This window comes from Eriocheir sinensis, unplaced genomic scaffold (genome assembly GCF_024679095.1).
Source record: "Eriocheir sinensis breed Jianghai 21 unplaced genomic scaffold, ASM2467909v1 Scaffold1462, whole genome shotgun sequence".
NCBI lineage: Eukaryota > Metazoa > Arthropoda > Malacostraca > Decapoda > Varunidae > Eriocheir > Eriocheir sinensis.
In genome coordinates this window covers 46,179-56,141 of record NW_026110809.1, presented here as the reverse complement: position 1 = coordinate 56,141, position 9,963 = coordinate 46,179, and the positions used below count along the sequence as shown (strand labels likewise).

The following is a 9,963-nucleotide window of genomic DNA, read 5'->3' as shown; positions in this document are numbered from 1 at the left end:
CCTCCCAGCCACTCACTCCCTTAATCCCATAATCGTCACTCCCTTAATCCCCATAATCCTGTGATCGCGATATTATTGACAATTAGTCCCGTTCTAATGCGTTTACAAACCCAACTCATTAATCGATTCCTACTTTACTCTCTCTCTCTCTCTCTCTCTCTCTCTCTCTCTCTCTCTCTCTCTCTCTCTCTCTCTCTCTCTCTCTCTCTCTCTCTCTCTCTCTCTCTCTCTCTCTCTCTCAAGATTAAGTAATATGTATAGTGTTTTGATGTGTTTCTGTTAATATTTTTGAAACTATGAGGTTTGTGGAGAAACGAGAGAGAGGAGGAGGTGGAAGTGGAGGTGGAGAAGGAGAAGGAGGAGGAGGTGAAGGTGGAGGTGGAAGTGGAGGTGGAGAAGGAGAAGGAGGAGGAGGTGAAGGTGGAGGAGGAGGTAACTTTATTCTCTCACAGTCCTCATATAAGGCAACCACGAGGTCTGTTTTTTTTTTCTTTTTAAAGGAGGAGGAGCAGGAACAAAGAAACACAAAGTGAGAACAAACAACAGCAGGCCTGCTGGTCATTACGAGGCTGTTTGTGATAAGCTACACTAACTATCTAATCAAAGGTGGAAGATGAAGGACAGCAAAGGCAAAGGCCGTGGTGAGCAAATCAGGGAAGTAAAGTAACGGAACAGGCCGAGGCAGCAACACTATAATATAGTCGCCAAGTCAGTCAGTTCGGGGCCTCGCCATTCGCGCCAATCCCGGGCAGAATCTTGGCGGTTCAGTCTCCTTCCTTCGCCCTGTCAACTTCCCACTTTCGTCACATCACTTTCCTTCCTTTCCTCGTTCCTTCCTTCCTTCCTTCCCTCGTTGTTGCTTTCCTTCCTTCCTTCCCTCGTTGTTGCTTTCCTTCCTTCCTTCCCTCGTTGTTGCTTTCCTTCCTTCCTTCCCTCGTTTCTTCCTTCGTCCTGTCATTTTCTCCATCCTCCCTTCCTCCTGTCATCTTCCCCCCTTTATTCCTCCCTTCCTCTGTCACCTTCCTTTGGCCTTCGTCCTGCCATCCTTGATCCAACAAAAACGGTCTCCGGCGCTTCACTGTATTTTCGATTGATTTGAATTAATCCCGTCAGGAATTTTAAGAGGCTCATCTTGCTATCCACCCTCCTCGCCTCGCGGGGCTGGGGAGCGTCAGGCGGCCCAAGGCCTTCCTGGCGAGCGTCGCAGGGCTCAGGGCTCCGGCAGGGCGCCTCAGCTCCCCGGAGCGTCCACGGAGGTGTCGGAGATCCCGAGAGTCCGGGGGTTGGGGGGGCGTGAAGTGGCAGCAAGACATGCAGTTACTGACCTCTTATTAGCCAGACGACGCGTTAATGACACGTTCCAATGGAAGGTTCGACGCATGGGGAGGTACAATTCCCCTAAGCAAGGCAAGTGTCATGCCAACTACGATAAAAAACGAAAAATACACAAAAAAAATACAAAAACAAAAAATCCAAAAAAAATTGTCTTGTTTTGCTTTGTTTAAAGCGTCTTGTATGTTGGTATGGCGGGTCTTCTCTGGGGAGAAGGAGACTAACGCGTTCCAACATACAAAACCAGGAAAAGACGACATGGAAACACCGAGAGAAGGAAGGGAAAGAAGGGAACACCAGAAGAAGGAAAATGAAGAGAAGTAACACTAGAAGAAGGCATATGAAGTAACACAAGAAGAAGGAAGTTGAAAAGAGTAACACAAGAAGAGGGAATTTGAAAAGAGTAACACAGAAGAAGGTATTGAAAAGAGTAACACAGAAGAAGGTATTGAAAAGAGTTACACAGAAGAAGGTATTGAAAAGAGTAACACAGAAGAAGGTATTGAAAAGAGTAACACAGAAGAAGGAATTGAAAAGAGTAACACAGAAGAAGGTATTGAAAAGAGTAACACAGAAGAAGGTATTGAAAAGAGTAACACAGAAGAAGGAATTGAAAAGAGTAACACAGAAGAAGGTATTGAAAAGAGTTACACAGAAGAAGGTATTGAAAAGAGTAACACAGAAGAAGGTATTGAAAAGAGTTACACAGAAGAAGGTATTGAAAAGAGTAACACAGAAGAAGGTATTGAAAAGATTAACACAGAAGAAGGTATTGAAAAGAGTAACACAGAAGAAGGTATTGAAAAGAGTAACACAGAAGAAGGTATTGAAAAGAGTAACACAGAAGAAGGTATTGAAAAGAGTTACACAGAAGAAGGTATTGAAAAGAGTAACACAGAAGAAGGTATTGAAAAGAGTAACACAGAAAAAGGTATTGAAAAGAGTAACACAGAAGAAGGTATTGAAAAGAGTAACACAGAAGAAGGTATTGAAAAGAGTAACACAGAAGAAGGTATTGAAAAGAGTAACACAGAAGAAGGTATTGAAAAGAGTAACACAGAAGAAGGTATTGAAAAGAGTTACACAGAAGAAGGTATTGAAAAGAGTTACACAGAAGAAGGTATTGAAAAAGAGTTACACAGAAGAAGGTATTGAAAAGAGTTACACAGAAGAAGGTATGAAAAGAGTTACACAGAAGAAGTTATTGAAATGAGTTACTCAGAATAATGTATTGAATAGAGTTACACAGTAGATGGTATTTGAAAAGAGTAACTGAAGAAGTAGAATTTTGAATAGAAATAACACAAGAAGAAGAAATGTGAAGTAACACCAGAAGGAAAATGCAGAGTTGAAAAAAAGTAACACTAGAAAAATGAAAATGAAATGAAAGAATCATCCACCTTTCGGCCCAAACCAACATCACAAAATTATGGTGAGTCTCTTTGGGAGGAGGGCTCGTTCAGACCCAGGAACACCAGAAAGGATGATAGAAACATCAAGAAAAGGAAAACAGAAAAGTCATCCACCTTTTCGGCCCTGGGGCCTGCAGGGTGACGGGTGAATCTCCTCTGGGGAGAAGGAGGCTAACCCACACAGTCAAGATAGAGGATAGAGAAAGGAAATTAAATCATCGAGAAAAGAAAATGAAATTACAATATCAAGAAAATAACTAAAAAATCATCGAGCTTTCGGCCCCTGGGGCCGCAAGGCGGGTGACGGGTGAGTCTTCTGGGGAGGAGGAGGCTCATCCACAGCCAGCAACACCACAACAAAAAGAAAAGAAAAGAAAACATCAAGAGAAAAGAAAAGAAAACATCAAGAGAAAAGAAAAGGAAAAGAAAAGAAAAAAACAAAGTAAACAAAGCAAAACAAGACAAAACAAAAACAAAACAAAATAAAACAAATCAAAACAACATAATAAATAAATAAATAAACAACCCAATAACAAACAATATAATTTAGCTACTGGGACTGCTCAAACGATCGAGATCAGCTTGGAAATGTTCTTTATCCGTTGTCGTAGTGACTCTGCTGGCTATGTTTGTGTCGTCGGCAAATTTCGATATTTTACACGATAGCCCCTCGTCAATGTCATTTACGTACACTAAAAACAGAACAGGTCCCAACATCGACCCCTGTGGAACACCGCTTTTGACATCTCGCCAGTCAGATAACATAAGAATGTTGGAATCTGCAAGAGGCCGGTAGGCCTATACAAGGCAGTTCCTTTGACCCTAAACTCCCGTGTATCTAACCCCACCTAGTATCGCTGTCCATGAATTTATCTAATCTATTTTTGAATGTGACAATTGTATTGGCACTCACCACATGACTGCTAAGCCTATTCCACTCATCCACAACCCTGTTGGTAAACCAATTTTTGCCTATGTCCCTGTTAAATCCGAATTTATCCAGTTTAAACCCATTACTTCGTGTCCTACCCTGTTCTCTTACCAACAAAACCTTATGAATATCTCCCTTATTAAAGCCCTTCATCCATATATAAACCTCGATCATGTCTCCACGCACCCTTCGCCTTTCTAGAGAATGCAAGTTTAACTGTTTGAGTCTTCCCTCGTATGGCAAGTTTCTCAACCCCTGAATCATCTTAGTCATCCTCCTCTGCACTGATTCTAACATTTTGATATCCATTCTATAGTAAGGTGACCAAACTGAACCGCATAGTCAAGATGAGGTCTAACTAATGCTAAATATAGTTTGAGGAAGACTTCGGCGCTTCTGTTGCTTGTTTTGAAGCCTTACTGGGTGTCGGAGATTGCATGATTGTCTTCTAGAAACTTAACAAGTTTGTCTCTAATGATCTTTTCGAGTATTTCTCCTGCCACTGATGTCAAACTTATGGGCCTGTAGTTTAATGCAACACTTTTGTCTCCTTTTTTGAAAATCTGTGTTACGTTCGCCATCTTTCAGTCTTCCGGGACCTTATTCAGTTGAGCTGACCGGTTGAACATATTAGTGAGTGATTGAATTATTTGTTGTTTAAGCTCTTTTAATGACCGCGGGGACAAACTGTCAGGCCCCGCTGACTTGTTCGTGTCGAGTTTGTCCAAATACTTTTTCACTTCTCCGCGGGCCAGGGCCCTCAGCAATGGTTTCGATGTCCTCGACTGTGAATACGGATGCTAAGTTAGTGTTGAGGATTGTGGCCATTTGTTTACTGTTCCGAGTTACTGATCCAGTCTCGTCTGTCAGGGGACCAGTATTGGGTATATGTTTTTCGATCTGATGTATGTGAATAATTTTTTGAGTTGGTCTTGATGTTGCGCGCTATTTGTTCATCATAGTTGCGTTTATTACCTTCTAATAAGGGTGCGACAAGCTTTTAGGCTGGTGTGGTACTGTGTGCGGGCTTCGGCAGTGTCATTCTCTTTCATTAGATTATAAAAAAAAAAAAAAAAAAGTTTACCGCCCTTTTTAATTCTCTGGACATTCACGGTGGATCTACGGCACCATTTACTCGCCTGGGTTTCGTAGGCACTGTAGCCTTCTCTACTCCCAAAAGCTTATCTTTGAAGTCGTTCCACACGTTGTTGATTGTATTGTCGGTGAGGTTAAGTTGGTCCCAGGTCGCAGGAGGAAGCAGCTCACGGGCTAGGTTGAAATTTGATTTTTTGTAGTCTGGTATCACTGACAGATTGTCTACGAGTTTGTGACATATGTTGACATTAAAACGGATTTAGTGGTGATCGCAACCATGAATTTTCTCACCATTTTCACAGTCGCGAATGAGGTCGGGTCCGCTTACTAATACCAAATCCGGCAGATTGTTTTCTCTTGTCGGTTGAGTTACAACTTGAGTGAGGAACGAATCCTTAACCATTTCTATAAGTCTGTTATTACTTATCAAGGAGGAGGAGAAAGAGGAGGAGGAGGAAGAAGAAGAAGAAGAAGAAGAAGAAGAAGAAGAAGAAGAAGAAGAAGAAACATGGAAACATGGACTAGCAGGCAGCAGAAAGCCTGTTGGCTCATTACTAGGCTAGAAGAAGAAGAAGAAGAAGAAGAAAAAGAGGAACAAGAAGAAGCAGAAAATTCATAAAAAGAGCTCTACCGCCGCCTCCTCCTTATGCTTGTTTCCATGTTTCCATGTTTCCTGCTTGATTAGGGAGTGTTCATGAACTTGTGTAATGAATAAGCTCAACACCAGGGAGAGGAGGAAGAGGAGGAGAAATTGAAAGAAGAAACAAGAGAGAGAGAGAGAGAGAGAGAGGAATGACCTCTGTACCTGGAAGACTGTCTGTAATTGGAAGACTCATCATTAAAAACTCTGCTTTCTAATGAGGATAATCGAGCTAATGAAGATACACGTACGGTACATATGCTCGATTACTGTTGCTTCTTGTCTTTATCGTTCTGTCCTCCTTTCATTGTTTATATTGCCTGCAGACGATTCATTCCTCATGTTTACAAGCTACGAAGACGGAAAATAAGGAAACGGAAGGGAAATAAAAATAAAAGGATGAATAGCGAGATGAAAAAGCCAAAACAAGAAGATGAGGAAGAACTTAACAGAAAAAAACGAAAAAAAACAATGAAAAAAAGAAAATATGCTTTGGAAGATAAGGAGGAGGAGAAGGAGGAAAACGAGGAGACAAAGAAGAAAACTGAGGAAGAACAAGAAAAGAAAAAAAGCATCGTTGTGGAGAGTATTGCTGTGTTGAAGTCGAGCTTAAACACCGCGGCACAGCACACACAGCCTTGCCCTCTCCACAGCCGCAGCACAGACACGCCGCCCCTTTGCCCAGGCCGCTGACACTCCCGACGCAGCAGCGGCTAAATACCAAGCGACACCCTCCTTGCATTATTGAAATGGCCAGCGCTCTCCCCCACCTCCTCCTCCTCCTTCTCCTTCTACTTGCCTCCTTCTTCCTCCACCACCTCCTCTTCCTCCTTGCCCTGCTTGCCACCCTCCTCCTCCTCCTCTTCCTCCTCCTCTTCAACCCTGCCCTTTGAACTCACTCTACCTCCTCTTCATTGCTCTCTTTGCACGCTCCCTTCTCGCGCTACCATTTTCCATCTCGTTTCTTTCTTTCTTCTCCCATTTCTCCATCTCCTACTATTCCTCCTCCATCTCCTCCTCCTCCTCCTTCTTCTCTTTCTCCTCCTCCAGCCCTCTAGTGAACTCTGACCCTCTCTCTCTTCCCCTCGCTTCCGCACACTCCACCACAGATTATAAATATTAGTCTCTTCATCTTGACAAGGCATTATCTCCTTTTTCACCTGCATTTCCTTCGCTTCCTCTTCTTCTCAATGTCTCTGTGTGTGTGTGTGTGTGTGTGTGTGTGTGTGTGTGTGTGTGTACGTGTATGTATGTGGTGTGCGTGCAGGCGGGCGAGGGCAGGCCGGGGGGCACATGGCATTGTTGGGCATTCAGTTGCGTTCTCGGCGTGTCGTGGCGAGACCCTCCTCCCGTTACTCATCCCTGCCTGTTGTTGGTCTGTTTCACTTTTCCTTGGGGGACATTATGAGTTCATTGTTTCTCATCGTGTGTCTAACGGGACTTCTTTTCTCCTTTTTTATAACATTTCTATATAAGTTGCTGTTTTTGTCTTGGATAGTTAGGTTACGTGGGGTTAGGTTTACAGGAGTCGCCTTGTTTAAGCCTACTGGCCTCTTGCAGACTCTTAATTTATGTACTTATATTTTTTTGGCGTATGACGTAACTTACTCATGCATAATATATCCTATCGTTAGTGTCTAGTATCTTGTGGTCAACTCAACTCCGTCATGATACTCCTGCCGGCCTTTATTTTCTCCATAATGCTTTTTTTTTCTATTCGTCCTCCACTGTTGTGTACCATCATATAAGACCGCCAGAACACTAATTAAAGAACATTTCTTTGGACGTATCTTTCTCTGTCACATAGAAGTATTCCTTTGTTATTCACTTAATCATGTTTACACTTACATGTGAATTTGTTACTTTTTTTTGCCCTTGAGTTGTTTCCTCTAGTGTAAAAAAAAATGCAATAAACTCGTTTTTCATCGGCAATTCCATTCTTCTGTCTTAGCACATGGTTATTAAAGTTTCAAAATTGGACGTCTTTACATCTGAAGCTATATTTTTGCATATTAGTGATGAGTTTTTCTTGGGTAAATAGTTTTCATTCCGTGTATGACATAAAATTCCGCATGTTGTCTCCAGTGCTGTACTATTACTGGCGCTGCCTCTCATAAGTCTGGCGGCCAGAGTTTATGAGATACTAGTCCAGGCTACAGGAAGGTGGACCTTGCATTTCGATATATATAATGTTTTTTTGTTGAACCTAGTCAATTCGTGGGTGCTGAATCCAAATCCGATGTATGCCAGACTGTAAATGTTGAGCATTTTTTTCTAGAGGTGAAAATTCAAAATGGCCGACGAGAAATTAAGTTTTTCGTCAATAACTCTAAAAATATTAGCTTAAGACCCTATATATGTATTGAACATGAATATAAATATGGGTACTGCGGATTTATTGGTGTCAAAATTATGGCTCTATCTTACGTTGTCTCTGTGATATGGACTTTTCATTATTTTATTTTCACGAATCAAAACCAACACAGTATCATGCAGGTAGCTCGGCATTGAGAGAGATAATTTTGTAATTCTAGTCACACAGAGTCAAGTTGTTTGGTACAAATTTGGGTAATAAATTCTGCGATATATATATATATATATATATATATATATATATATATATATATATATATATATATATATATATATATATATATATATATATATATATATATATATATATATATATATATATATATATATATATATATATATATATATATATATATATATATATATATATATATATATATATATATATATATATATATATATATATATATATATATATATATATATATATATAGAATACCAACATTGGAGAAATTGTATGTAATGGCTCAAGGAAAGAAAGTACATGGCTTAACCCAAGTAAACATTATTGACTGTACATGACGTGCAAGCAGAACATTGGTTTGCTTACATTCAAATAAAAATAATAATATCAAAATACACTTATTATAATTGTTGAGAAAGTCACATGGATAATTTTTGGCACATTCAACAAAGAGAGAACGATGATTTAATGAAGTGTCAGTGATGGAAACTTTATAGAGTTTGTTCGCAGAAGTCCTACTCATCTTCGTCCTCCTCCTCTCCACTAAGCTCTTCCGGTGACACACTCTTCACAACGTTCTCACAATTTCCTTTTGCTTTGCATTTGCAGAATTCTGTGCATGCAAGACTGAACTTAGAGCAGTTGCACAGTGCTGATCTGCAGCCCGACTTGCAACCACAGCTGATGATATGTAGTACCTCGTTAGGTATCACAGCCTGACCATCAGGAAGATGTACAGGCTGAAGAAGAGAATATCTCTTCTCCCAGCCAAACTCAAGGGGGTCTAACTCAGGAGGCGAAAACATGCCAGCAGAATTCCACAGAACAGCCTGATAGTGGGCACGAGCACAGTGTAACTTGAATGCCGGCATAGTAGGAGGCAAACTGCTCAGTTTTGGAGGTGAATGTCTCTTTCCTGCTATCTGTCGTGTGAAGATATTAGTTCTTATGGTATTGAGAGAATCACAGGACTGTTGTCTGTATAGATGGCACACATAAGGCAGACAGGAGTTGACAACTTCATCCAGGGGAGTTGATGGATTTCCAAGCTCAATGGGGTTAGCGAATGATTGCAGTTGCTTTAGAGCTGTTGTCTTGCCTATTCCTGAAAAGGAAGATACAGAGTCACATCCAGTTAACGCATGCATTGCCAAGAGATTGGGCATGACCTTTGCATGTTTCTTTACAACTTCATTTATATGTATGACAGTTCGGTTCTTGGTGCAGGATTCCATGTAAAGTTGTACTGTGCTTGGCATATTGTTGGTCTTTGCATGGAGATGGTGGGCCAGGATAACAAGGACATCTGTGTCGTCAGACACCACCTTAATAGAAGAATGACCAGCCAGAGCCTCATTGATCGTGTGATGGGCCATAAGGACGTCAGCTTCTTCGTGTGTCAGTGGTGGAAGCTGAGCATCAGAGCCCAAGTCGATGGGACGGGGATCAGGTCCTGTTGTGATGATCTTCTTACCCTCAGGAACTTTAACTGCTCTCAAAGCATTCACTATCATTCCTATGATCTGCACTTTGTTGGCTATGACATTCAGTGTAACACTTTGCCTGGGAAGTGGGGAATCAGGTGCAAGTTGATACACTCTGCTAATACCATTTGCTCGTTGAACACGGCACTGTGATTTAATGCTTGTCCCATAGTACCTGTCGAATACGATGTGGAGAATTTTTGCCTCATCGACATGACGTACTAAACTTGATACAACATGCAATACCCAACACCCGCCAAAATGTTCATGCATACATTTATCTCCAGGTGAATTGTAATTCATACAGATATCTATTCATACATACAGCAAAGCTCTATATCGTGTTCTATTGCACATAGAGCTATGAAATTGATACCAAAATGTCCGCAATATACAAGTTTGTATTTGAGTTTAATACATACTTGGGTCGTATCTATAATATTTTCGGAGTTATACGCAAAAAAACATATTTGTGGGTATATTTTCGGCTATAGGAAAAATTGCTCAACATT

The 9,963-nt window shown here is 41.0% G+C and overlaps 1 long non-coding RNA gene across 32 annotated transcripts; it reads left to right on the top strand.

The window, feature by feature from the left end:
- The first annotated feature begins 236 nt into the window (after positions 1–236).
- LOC126990145 (uncharacterized) lies at positions 237–2,426 on the top strand. 32 transcript variants are annotated; one of them, XR_007744071.1, is made up of 3 exons: positions 1,255–1,966; positions 2,102–2,236; positions 2,291–2,426. It is a non-coding gene; the product is annotated as an uncharacterized LOC126990145 (long non-coding RNA). The 32 variants fall into 32 exon arrangements; XR_007744075.1 differs by having other exon boundaries at positions 1,255–2,020; positions 2,156–2,236; XR_007744068.1 differs by having other exon boundaries at positions 1,255–2,020; positions 2,129–2,182; positions 2,264–2,426.
- Positions 2,427–9,963: the final 7,537 nt, after the last annotated feature.